Raw genomic sequence first — 13,926 nt, forward strand, 5'->3', positions numbered from 1 at the left:
TACTGCCCTTCACTGCCTCCACTCTGAGGGGGTTTTAAAGCTGTCATTTAATACAGTTCGGGCAGTTAGGCCTGAAGACGGGGCTGATGCTGCGTATGCAAATTGAAAGATACCTTCTGAGTGTCGAAATGAAAAGGAGGCGATTCATTAATCACTGAGGTGTGTGAAATCACAGTGTGTGAAAGTGATTTTTAGTATGAAGGAATTGTGGGATCGCGCCGGTCCCATGGTGGTGTGTGACTGCATGTGTGTGTGTGTGTGTGTGTGTGTGTGTGTGTTTGCTGGGGGCTGCTCGCTTCGATGACAGTATCTCTTAGTATCTGGACACAGCGCCACCATTGCCACCGATAATATTTGTTTATCTCAGGCGTTCTTGAGATGCTGCTTGGCTCTCCTGCGAGTGTTGACGCAGCAGTCATACACACTCACTGTTGTCCTCCATCTAACCCATCTCACTCGCTTACAGGAGCTGACCCGCTCTTGTACACCGCTCATGTTCACTGTGTGTCACTGAATTACAACACATTGTCTTTACTTGAAGATGCTGAAATGAACTCAATTCATAATTGATGAACTTTACACAGTTATTGAACTGAACTGAATCAATACTGAACAATGACACTGTTGTCTTCTGCAGAGCTGCGTCATGCGTTGTGGTCATGTCTAGGCGCAGGTCCACCATCTGATCTGTATACGGCCCGGATCTGGCTGACTACATCATACGTTGTGGTTGTGTCTAGGCGCAGGTCCACCATCTGATTTGTATACGGCCTGGATCCGGCTGACTACATCATGCGTTGTGGTCGTGTCTAATCGCAGGTCCTCCATTTGATGTGTCTACGGCCCAGATCTGGCTGACTACATCATGCGTTGTGGTCGTGTCTAGGCGCAGGTCCACCATCTGATCTGTATACGGCCCGGATCCGGCTGACTACATCATGCTTTGTGGTCGTGTCTAGGTGCAGGTCCACCATCTGATCTGTATATGGCCCGGATCCGGCTGACTACATCATGCATTTTGGTCGTGTCTAGGTGCAGGTCCACCATCTGATCTGTATATGGCCCGGATCCGGCTGACTACATCATGCATTTTGATCGTGTCTAGGCACAGGTCCACCATCTTAACTGTATATGGCCCAAATCCGGCTGACTACTTCATCCGTTGTGATCGTGTCTAGGCGTAGGTCCACCATCTGATCTATATACGGCCTGGATCCGGCTGACTACATCATGCGTTGTGATCGTGTCTAGGCACAGGTCCACCATCTGATCTGTATACGGCCTGGATCCAGCTGACTACATCATGCGTTGTGGTCGTTTCTAGGCACAGGTCCACCATCTGATCTGTATACGGCCCGGATCTGGCTGACTACATCATGCGTAGTGGTCGTGTCTAGGTGCAGGTCCACCATCTGATCTGTATACGGCCTGGATCCGGCTGACTACATCATGCGTTGTGATCGTGTCTAGGCACAGGTCCACCATCTGATCTGTATACGGCCTGGATCCGGCTGACTACATCATGCGTTGTGGTCGTTTCTAGGCACAGGTCCACCATCTGATCTGTATACGGCCCGGATCTGGCTGACTACATCATGCGTAGTGGTCGTGTCTAGGTGCAGGTCCACCATCTGATCTGTATACGGCCCGGATCTGGCTGACTACATCATACGTTGTGGTTGTGTCTAGGCACAGGTCCACCATCTGATCTGGATACGGCCCGGATCTGACTGACTACATCATGCGTTGTGGTCGTGTCTAGGTTCAGGTCCACCATCTGATCTGTATACGGCACAGATCTGGCTGACTACATCATGTGTTGTGTTCGTGTCTAGGCACAGGTCCACCATCTGATCTGTATACGGCCCGGATCTGGCTGACTACATCATGCGTTGTGGTCATGTCTAGGTGCAGGACCTCCATCTGATCTGTATACGGCCCGGATCTGGCCGACTACATTATGCGTTGTGGTCGTGTCTAGGTGCAGGTCCACCATCTGATCTGTATATGGCCCGGATCTGGCTGACTACATCATGCATTGTGGTCGTGTCTAAGTGCAGGTCCTCCATCTGATCTGTATACGGCCCGGATCTGGCTGACTACATCATGCGTTGTGGTCGTGTCTAGGTGCAGGTCCAACATCTGATCTGTATACGGCCCGGATCCAGCTGACTACTTCATGCGTTGTGATCGTGTCTAGGCGTAGGTCCACCGTCTGATCTGTATACGGCCCGGATCTGGCTGACTACATCATGTGTTGTGATCGTGTCTAGGCGCAGGTCCACCGTCTGATCTGTATACGGCCCAGATCCGGCTGACTACATCATGCGTTGTGGTCGTGTCTAGGTGCAGGTCCACCATCTGATCTGGATACTGATAGCTAATTGTGTAATTAGGTACTAATTGACTGGAAATTGTAGTAAAAATTACAGTGCTGACAGTTATTAGAATAATAATTTTTTTTGACATTTGACATTTGAACATGAATAATTACATAAAGAAATTAAACAAAATAGAAACACTAAATAGATGTAATGAAGTTTCAGTGAAATATCTTCACAATCCGCTATGATGTCGTTATATCTATCATTATGTGTGTATTTTGGTGTAACTGAGTGGCAGTTTCTCTGTTGTGAGGTGTGACAGCATCTGTCTGGTTAGAAATACATATTTTGAGTCTCCTGTTTGTAAAATAAATTATATTTTCTTTATATAATTGTAAAAGAAATTATATTATATGCAAAGTAAAAGAAATCATGTTTCAGACAGCCAAAAGTGCTCATTGTACATGAACAGAATGTGAGCCCTTCACGATGTTAAAGGAAAAAAGTAAAATTGAAGCAAAACATGGGATAGCTTTAGTGATTTTTGACTGGGCATGCTAATGCACAAACCCATGTAATAATTGCAAACTCATCAAAACTCAAACTCATGGAGCATAAATTCAATATATGTCACTTGCTTGGTGGAGAACTGAACAATTACAATTCTAGAGAAAAAAAAGGACATGATTGGTAGGAAAGCAGATACAATTTTGACAGCTTTAAACCAAACTTACAATGTTAAAGGGATACTCCACCAGTTTTTCTTATTAAACTATGTTATTCCCTTAACTAAGACGAGTTGATACATACCTCTCTCGTCTCAGTGCGTGCACTATATCGCTCTGTATTGCCGCAAAACTATGTTAGCACTTAGCTTAGCCCATGCACTAAATATGGGCCAAGCTGAGAAGCGACCAAACACTTCCACGTTTTCCCTATGTAAACACAGTTACTCGAGTAGTGTAACTTGACCTGGGCTGGTGACACAAAATAAACCGTTGCGCTTTTCTAAGCGTTTAAAATTGATGACTATATTGTATGGCGGAATACCATAACAAGTGCTTTTGAGCACTTCGACTTGGCGCAATAATATCTTCACTCGTGAAAAGTCCTCTTACCGGCTCCCGCTTCCTCTCCCTCTGACATTTCCGTCAATACAACGAGAGGAAGCGGGAGCCGGTAAGAGGACTTTTCACGAGTGAAGATATTATTGCGCCAAGTCGAAGTGCTCAAAAGCACTTGTTATGGTATTCCGCCATACAATATAGTCATCAATTTTAAACGCTTAGAAAAGCGCAACGGTTTATTTTGTGTCACCAGCCCAGGTCAAGTTACACTACTCGAGTAACTGTGTTTACATAGGGAAAACGTGGAAGTGTTTGGTCGCTTCTCTGCTTGGCCCATATTTAATGCATGGGCTAAGCTAAGTGCTAACATAGTTTTGCGGCAATACACAGCGATATAGTGCACGAAATGAGACGAGAGAGGTATGTATCAACTCGTCTTAGTTAAGGGAATAACATAGTTTAATAAGAAAAACTGGTGGAGTATCCCTTTAAGGTAAAATTTTTTAGAAATTTGTAGTAATATATTTAGTAGTTGTTGAGAGTGTTGAAACCGGTTGAACTCCAAAAAGAATGAGGTGACTTTGAAAGGTGGTTTTTAACACAAATAACCATTCAGCATAAAAGAACTATATGGTTCTAAATAGAACTATTACTATGTGTAAATAACCTTTAAAGAGACATAATTTTTTAGAACAGAAATGGAACATGTTCGCTGAGTACATTAACATTGTCTCTTTACTCAAGGGCAACTGGACTTTGCAAATATTCATAACAAGCAATTGTTTGCAAACGTCCAGCAGTGTTTCAGCCCTCCCCGTGCTGCAAAATCATCCAATCAGAAGATACTCAGTGTATCATTTCACACTCTACTGCACAGCTCAAATGAGCATGGGCAGACAAGGAGCCTGACTTCAGCCGGCCAAACGAAACTAAAACAAATCCTGCGTATCAGACATGCTCCAGTGCATGTATGATTCATCTGGCTGGGTAAACTGTTTTTCTTTTTAGGTGTTTGCAGAATGCCTCCAAGTGCTCTATTGTGTGTTGCTCCATGTGCCACTGAGATTGTGTCCAACTGGAGAATTATATCAAACCAAACAACAACACCTGAAACCATATGAAATTAAAATTAATCGAGTTACTGATATGGAAACTCGAGCCATATGTGGAAATGAACTACAGAAGGATTTGCAGGTAGCACTTGAGAGTGTGTGAAGCAGTGAGGCGTTTATCTTATTCTAATTACAGATTCAAATGAAACATTATTTAGTAACTGACTTTGTTCCTTTTAATTTGTATGCAGTTTCTTCTAAAAAACAATTTGTATGAAAACTGTCACAAACCATAACTGTAACAGCAGTAAACAGTACATTTTAATAAAGGTCTTTAGTATAAGAAATGACATGCATTTCATGTATATTATTCATAAGTATAAGAAATTACAGTCACTTTTTTCTGACAAGACCACTGGTTCGAGTAGCATCACTTGAGATGTGACATACCTTAATGCTCCTTTAGCACGTTGTTGTTTTGCTAGACTAATATAATGTGAGGATGTTAGTCTTTCTTTCTTTTTAAAGAGCCATACAAATTCACTAAAGCCTAAAAAATTCTGAATTGTCACGTGCAAGGACACATCTGTGAACATATCACAAAGACACATCTGTGTCTGTATCTGTTTCTTGTGTTTGAGTTTGTTTCTTTGGTTTCTCGTTGATTTGATTATCATGTGCAACTGTTGTTCATTTCTTTGATTAGTTTGACTTGTGTATTTAAGCTGTGTTTCAAGTCAAGAATATTTACAAGTACTTTGTTTTGAGTTCCTTGTTAATAAACATCACTGTGATTAGATCCTGCTTTTGTCATCTTTATTTGTAACTGACACCCTGAGAATGTGTTGTCATAGCTGACAATACAAACTTTAAAAACACTAGTCTACTAAGCTGGATCCACAAAAATGGGAGATTGCATTGCCCACATTTGCCAGTGATAAGACACTACACTACACACACTATAGAGTTGTATATGTATTTGTTCTATATTTAGAGACCAAGCTGTAATGATCAACCTGTATACAAGCTGTATATTGTGCACTGAAGGTGCGACACCTATTGTAATCGTTAGTGTTCCTATCATTATTATTATTATTCCACTCGGAAAGTCTATGGCAGCCCATATAACTGCTTGTGGGAAATATATGAAATTTGGCACACAGATAGAGGACAGTCTGAACTGTCACCATAGCAAATTTGGAGTCTCTCTCTCAAACCCTCTAGCGCCACCTACGGTCCAAAGTTCCACTCACATTTATGCTAATAACTTTTGAATTGTAAAGGGTAAGAAACAAAATTTGATTTTCATGAAAATCAAACCAGATAATCTTCTGACCATGTCGGCATGGCAAAAAGAGATAACCAATTAAATCGCATTTGATTGTATTTATGATTTTTTTAGGCATTTTGCCTGAAATCTTTTAATATGTCTTTAATTGCTCATTGTTGCACTTTGTCTGATGTTCTCAATCATGCTGGCATGACTTATTGTGCCTTCTTTGTGCTTGGCCCCTTAATTGCTGATTGCAGCTATATTTGTTTGCAGTTTGATTTGGTGCTTTAATTGATAATGTTTTCTGTTTGTTATGTTGATCAAAAATGTTTATACTGAAATGCAATGGCATTACAATTATTTTGTTAAATTTAGCCACATTGCACCAAAGATTAGGGTAAATAAAGTACAAAATCTAAACTGATGTGCATATTTTTTATTAGTGTTACAAATCCCATGCCGTCTCAGCACTTTACTACATTACACAGTTTAGGGATAAAGTGTGCAAAGTTTAACTGGGGAAGTGATGAGGAAGTGAAGCCGATGGAGGGAGTGTGATGTTCTGGGTAATGTTCTACTAGGAAACCCTGAGTCTGGCCATTCATGTGGACGACAATTTGACACATGACACCTAACTAAACATTGTTGCAGACCAGGTACATCCCATCATGACACCGGTGTTCATTGGTGGAAGTGTCTCTTATAGGATAATGCACACTGCCACACTGCACACATTGTTCAGGAATGGTTTGAGGAACTGGATGAAGAGTTCAAGGTGTTGTCCTGGCCTTCAAACTCCCCAGATCTGAATCCAGTTGAGTATCTTTGGGACGTGCTGGACCAACAAGTTCAATCCATGGCAGCTCCTCCTCACAACAGGACTTGAAGTGCTGCTAATGTCTTGGTGCCAGAAACCACAGGACACCTTCAGGAGTCTTGTAGACTTCTGTTTTGGCAGCATGCAGTCGACCAAAAGCATGTTATACAGGTATTCATAATATTTTGGCTCATCTGTGTGTATACATATATGGGCAATGGTGTATGCTGTGTTACAGAGCCACTTTGGTGCTATGCTTGAGTATAGAAGACTGACGGCAGGTTAATGATTATTGTAAGTAATATGGTCTGATGTCAAGGTATCAACAACAACACACACCATCCCCTCCTCTTCATTCCCTGACCACACCTCCTGCTCTGAGGATGATGGAGAGAAAGTAGCAGAAACAGAGAGAGTGAAGGAGCAGTGGGAGTTGATGTGTGTGAAAACGGCTCTCTCAGCTCTTTCTGTGTGAAGATGCACGGCCATCTGCGGGCATACGCATGCACGTCTGGACATCATTTGTCCAGTGTGGAGTGATGTTATGTGAGTGTCTATGTGAGAATGCCAACAGTAGTTCTGTCAGATGATGTATGTGTTTCTTCAGTGCTGTGATTAGTGCTGTGGTGTGGGGGAGCTAGACTCACCTCATCAGTTCCACTCACTGTCACACACACACAAACAGACACACACACGTACGCACGCACGCACACACACACGCAGACGCACACACACACGCACACACACACGCACACACACACACGCACACACGCACACACGCACATGCACGCATGAACTGGAGACGTGCCATCAATTCAGGCCCACACTAACCCTGTGAAGATCTTCTGTTTTTTAAGATATAAAAATATTTATTTTATATAACTATGCAGTTTTGTCACATTACTAACAAACTTTGGAGACCAATGCTCCTCATATAACAGGCCATTTTATGTTTAAAATGATTATTATTTCCCCCCTTTGACCTCACTTTTCTGAGAATCTGAGTGTCTACTGTCATTTTCCTCTGGCAACTTTCCCTGTTGATTCTCCCTCTTTGTATGTGTGTAACAGAGAGAGTGTGTAAGGATCACTGAAGCGACTGGAGGTAAGTGTTGTCCCTGCATTTGTCTTAATTAATCTTTAATGAAACGGCCTCATCTTACCTCCAACCCTCTCTCTCTCTCTCTCTCTCTCTCTCTCTCTCTCTCTCTCTCTCTCTCTCTCTCTCTCTCTCTCTCTCTCTCATAAATGAAAGATGGAGCTGAGCAGAGATGGTCTGAGTGTATTATTAAGGTTGAGCTGCTCATGAATCCAGCAGGTCTCCTGGCCCTAACGTTCACTTCAGGATTTTCCTCTACCATCTAGTATTAGACTAGGTGCTTTCTCCACTCCCAGATATATGGAATATACAGGTCCTTCTCAAAAAAATAGCATATTGTGATAAAGTTCATTATTTTCCATAATGTAATGATAAAAATTAAACTTTCATATATTTTAGATTCATTGCACACCAACTGAAATATTTCAGGTCTTTTATTGTTTTAATTTCATCCGACCAATAAAAGGAGTGTTTTAATACAAAAAAAATGTCAACCTTCAAATAATTATGTTTAGCTATGCACTCAATACTTGGTCGGGAATCCTTTTGCAGAAATGACTGCTTCAATGCGGCGTGGCATGGAGGCAATCAGCCTGTGGCACTGCTGAGGTGTTATGGAGGCCCAGGATGCTTCGATAGCGGCCTTAAGCTCATCCAGAGTGTTGGGTCTTGCGTCTCTCAACTTTCTCTTCACAATATCCCACAGATTCTCTATGGGGTTCAGGTCAGGAGAGTTGGCAGGCCAATTGAGCACAGTAATACCATGGTCAGTAAACCATTTACCAGTGGTTTTGGCACTGTGAGCAGGTGCCAGGTTGTGCTGAAAAATGAAATCTTCATCTCCATAAAGCTTTTCAGCAGATGGAAGCATGAAGTGCTCCAAAATCTCCTGATAGCTAGCTGCATTGACCCTGCCCTTGATAAAACACAGTGGACCAACACCAGCATCTGACATGGCACCCCAGACCATCACTGACTGTGGGTACTTGACACTGGACTTCAGGCATTTTGGCATTTCCTTCTCCACAGTCTTCCTCCAGACTCTGGCACCTTGATATCCGAATGACATGCAAAATTTGCTTTCCTCCGAAAAAAGTACTTTGGACCACTGAGCAACAGTCCAGTGCTGCTTCTCTGTAGCCCAGGTCAGGCGCTTCTGCCGCTGTTTCTGGTTCAAAAGTGGCTTGACCTGGGGAATGCGGCACCTGTAGCCCATTTCCTGCACACGCCTGTGCACGGTGGCTCTGGATGTTTCTACTCCAGACTCAGTCCACTGCTTCCGCAGGTCCCCCAAGGTCTGGAATCGGTCCTTCTCCACAATCTTCCTCAGGGTCCGGTCACCTCTTCTCGTTGTGCAGCGTTTTTTGCCACACTTTTTCCTTCCCACAGACTTCCCACTGAGGTGCCTTGATACAGCACTCTGGGAACAGCCTATTTGTTCAGAACTTTCTTTCTGTGTCTTACCCTCTTGCTTGAGGGTGTCAATGATGGCCTTCTGGACAGCAGTCAGGTCGGCAGTCTTACCCATGATTGCGGTTTTGAGTAATGAAACAGACTGGGAGTTTTTAAAAGACTCAGGAATCTTTTGCAGGTGTTTAGAGTTAATTAGTTGATTCAGATGATTAGGTTAATAGCTTGTTTAGAGACCCTTTTCATGATATGCTAATTTTTTGAGATAGGAATTTTGGGTTTTCATGAGCTGTATGCCAAAATCATCAGTATTAAAACAATAAAACACCTGAAATATTTCAGTTGGAGTGCAATGAATCTAAAATATATGAAAGTTTAATTTTTATCATTACATTATGGAAAATAATGAACTTTATCACAATATGCTAATTTTTTGAGAAGGACCTGTATATATGGAATTCGATATATGATATATTCGATATATATTCCCAGGCCTGGTTCAGGTTCCTTCTGATATATGGAAGTTTTTTTCAAAGATGTAGTAGCCTATGTAATTTATGTGAGACTTTATTTGGTTACACTTTATTTTAAGGTGATGTAGTTACATTGTACTTACTTAAATAAGTACTGAGTAATAATAATTAACTACATGTACTTACTATAGAGTTACAGTTAGGGTTTGGTTTAGGGTTATTTACTTGTAATTATGAATAATTTACAGTTTTTACTAAAGTAAGTACATGTAGAAATGTGTAACTGTGAAAAATGGTCCGAGTACTGACCCCTGTGGAACACGAGTGGGTAACTGGTGTGTAATTGAAGTAGATCTGTTCTGTAATATCTGGTAGGTTCTGTTCTGGAGGACTTGAACCCTGTGAGATCTCATGCAACCACACAATATATGAACAATTCCTCTGGCTGATCCATGTGTTCTCCGCAGGGCTTGTTTTATAATTCAAAAAGTTATTCTTCACTCTTACTCTCTCTCTCTCTCTCTCTCTCTCTCTCTCTCTCTCTCTCTCTCTCTCTCTCTCTCTCTCTCTCTCTCTCTCTCTCTCTCTCTCTCTCTCTCTCTCTTTCTCTCTCTCTCTCTCTCACACACACTCTCACTCTCTCTCTCTCTCTCTCTCTCTCTCTCTCTCTCTCTCTCTCTCTCTCCTGTTCAGCGAGGCCTTTCAGGGTCTGTGCCTAGTTCGTCAAAACTCTTTCACACAGCCATTCTTGCATCCCATCCGTACAAAAGCACTCTAAGATAAATCAATTGCCTGTTTTTCTTCAGAGCAAAATCTATCACTCAGAATTCTGTAACATACATTTATCACACACATTGCTGACTGTTTCAGAGCAAGCGGTAAGGAGAATCTCACCCAGCATTCTTTGCCTTGGAAACGAACTTCACTGACTTGAGAAGATTGAATTAATTTTATTAATAGAAATAGTCTGAATTAATTTTGGATGCATACAGTGAGATGCGCGATCACTTTAGCAAAAATTACTGTTAAAATTTCCTGGGCAAAAAAAGGTCTATTTTCTATCGTCAATAGTGTAGCGATATATGAAGCACGGCTCACACAGAAGTCACTTTCCAAGTGACCAACTTGAACCCGTTGCGAAATTAGCATGGGAAGTGTTTGCTCTCACATGAAATTTCTGATCGCATGGATTTCTATTGAAATGACTGGATTTCATCCATGGAAATTCATCAAACAACAGTAAATGTGACTGCACCCTACAATGGCAGCAGATTGTGAAATGGAAAATCAGGAGTGGAGTTGATTGCAGGATGCTTTGGGAATTAATTTAAATGCACTTGAGACAAGTAAAATTTTCCATATTTCTAGAAACTTCCAGAACCTACAGTATCATTGAGGAAAATAGACATATCTTTACAATTTATGGCCATCAGGACTATTTTGTCCTTCAAAGACTGAGCAGTCACAAAGAGCCATGTGGTAAATAAATGACTCTTGACTTCTGCAGTGGAGAACAGCATGAGAGAAAATCACTTATTTAAAATCACAGCAGTATAGGTGATGGAAATTTAAACTTGAGTTCTTTCATAACACGCAAGTTTGGCTGCATTACAAATGATTCAGTGTCAGAAAAACACAACCTTTTCAACTGCGGATTAAACCTACAATCAACAGAATGGCTACAGGTAAAACATCTCTAAAATGATCACAATTAGCTTTAATGCACCTTGGGTTTTGCACAAATGAAATAATATATGCCGGTCCAAGCTGGTTTAAACTGACTAGTTGGTTTAGTGCTGGTATAGCCAGTGGACCGGCACAACCATATTGGTAATAAACCAAAAATGCAGTCAACCAGAATGGTCTTTCTGAGGAAATTTGTTGGACGAGGGAGATTTGCTGGTTAACCACACCAGCATCCGCAACATATGCTGGTCTTTTCAACAGAGGAGTGTGTGGTTTAATCCTTTTCAAGTAATTACCAGGAGTTTGCAAGTGATATTTTTTAAAGTCCATTTAGGATATATTCAAGATCAATTTAAGTACCTTCATGACAGTTATAGGTAAAGCAGATGTGACAGTTGCCGGCAAAGAAGTAAAGTAACTCAGTTTGTGTGTCCCTCTCTACAGAAAACAAGAGAGACAAACACAAGTTCTACAAGAGAAGATAATGTTGTGCAGAAAATTATAATAATAATAATTTTTTTTAAAAATCTGGTGCAGTGGTTCATGGAAGCTGGAGGGAAGGTTCATTTCACCCCTGCAAAAACACACACACACACACACACACACACACACACGCACGCACGCACACACGCACACACACACAATTTGTGGAAATTCTAATTAATGTGTTAATGACAGTTGGACCTGTGGTTAGCTAGGGAGTGTGTAATAAATTGTGATAATAAAAATGCATCACTGAACCCTTCTGAGGGTTTATTTAATGTAGTTACAAAAATGCCAGCAGCTGATGTGGACCAGAGAGCTTCCCCATACACTTCATTTTCAACATCAGACCTCACACTGGCCGCACACACACACACACACACACACACACACACACACACACACACACACACACACACACACACACACACACACACACACACACACACACACACACACACACACACAGACACACACACAGACACACACACACAGACACACACACACACACACAAACACACACACACACACACACACACAGATTATCCGCACTCGGTTGCAGGTGCAAGGTGAATTTGTAGTTTCCATTAATTACGTATACATTTCAGGGCTGTTATCTAATTTCCATGAAATATCACTGTAGCATTTTATTCAAAATTACAGTAGCACCGTTTTCCAGTAAAAATATCTGAACTTCCTTAAAAAATATATATATATAATTATTACATTTGTTGGAATCCCTCATTGGCAAATGAAGTTCATTACTTTATGAGGGGAAAAAAGATGTTTAACATAGTAATAAACGTAATTGCAAAAATATATTTTTAAAAAACAATATTTCATGCATTCTTCTTCTCAAGTAAAAACCTTGCTTTGTTGGTTTAAGATAAATCAAGACAAAAAAATTAAAAAAATGTTTTGTTTCTTTCCAATTCAGCAATTCATTTCACACAGCGTCCATGTTGGTTGCAACCTGGGCGGACCATGTGATGCCTTTTCCAGTAAAGGGACCAGCTTTTTAATTGAAAGACTTCTACAATGTATTGAGATTTCACGGCTGGATGCTGATAAATTACTTGGCGCAATGAAGGGCACTGGCGGGTTAAAGGTGCCAGAGTTTTGTACTCTTTCAGTTTGAAAATGAATCATTAGCAACAGTTGAACTAAAGCCGTACAGTACAGAGAGAAATGTCTGGAAACTTCCTCGTCTTTGATGTGGTACAAAGCCTCTTCTGTGGAGAGAAAACCCCTGAAACACACACACAAGGGCTATGTTCGCAATGCAATACCAGCATACAATAAATACCATATGTGAAACAGTATCCAATAATTAAAAAAAAAATAATCCAGTGGTACACTGGACATGTTATTGCATGTTTAGTGAATTACTAATCCAAGATGGTGTAAAAAAAAATTAAAAAATTAAAAAATTAAAAAAAGGTTAAAAACCTGCTGATCTGAGAAAATAATGGTACATTATCTGGTAAATGTGTCACTGCAAATGTTAGGTCAACTCAGGTGTACTGGATTATGGGATACAGTACCCCATATTTTGGCAATGGAATTCCATGCATACAGAAAATTTGCCAGTTTACAATTGAAATATTATATACACAACTACATAAATAGTTAGCATTTAAATGTAGTAGGCTATGATCTACAGATAACGGTTGGCCCTGGAGTCCCAGTAGACATACCGTAAAGCCAGCAGCAAGATATACCATTTTAAATTTTAAGCTTAAAACTTAAGCTTTGCAATACCATCACACAAAAAACGAAGTGCTGATGTAGTGATGGTTCTCTAGAAGACACTAACGTTAGACAAGAGCCAGACACTGACATGTCTGAGCATGTCAAATACTCCTGAAGCACTTGAAAATGCTTAGTAGACTGCAAACACACTTCTGATATTAAATGGTACAATCAGTGTAACAAAGACACCACTCTAATGTACCATGAACATAACTTCAATCATTTATAACTAGATTTTTTCATTATCTGGAGGAAATTTAAGACGTGCTTGGCTGAACAAAAGTCACTGCTCTATGAGTGTTCAGCAGGGCATTGCTGCACATTATCTTATGGTGCTCTGATGCAGTTTTTAGCAATTGTTATATGGTTGTTTGAGCGTTATAGGGTGTGAAAAGCGTTCATTTCCCGTACAAAGACGTAACTCACTGCTCAAATATCATAGTAGCTACAAAGAATCTTTGAAGAAAACAACTAGTCACGACTGTTTCTG

The sequence above is a fragment of the Siphateles boraxobius genome, unplaced genomic scaffold, assembly GCF_051911475.1.
Source record: "Siphateles boraxobius isolate OS27281-9 unplaced genomic scaffold, OSU_SipBor_1 59, whole genome shotgun sequence".
Taxonomy (NCBI): domain Eukaryota; kingdom Metazoa; phylum Chordata; class Actinopteri; order Cypriniformes; family Leuciscidae; genus Siphateles; species Siphateles boraxobius.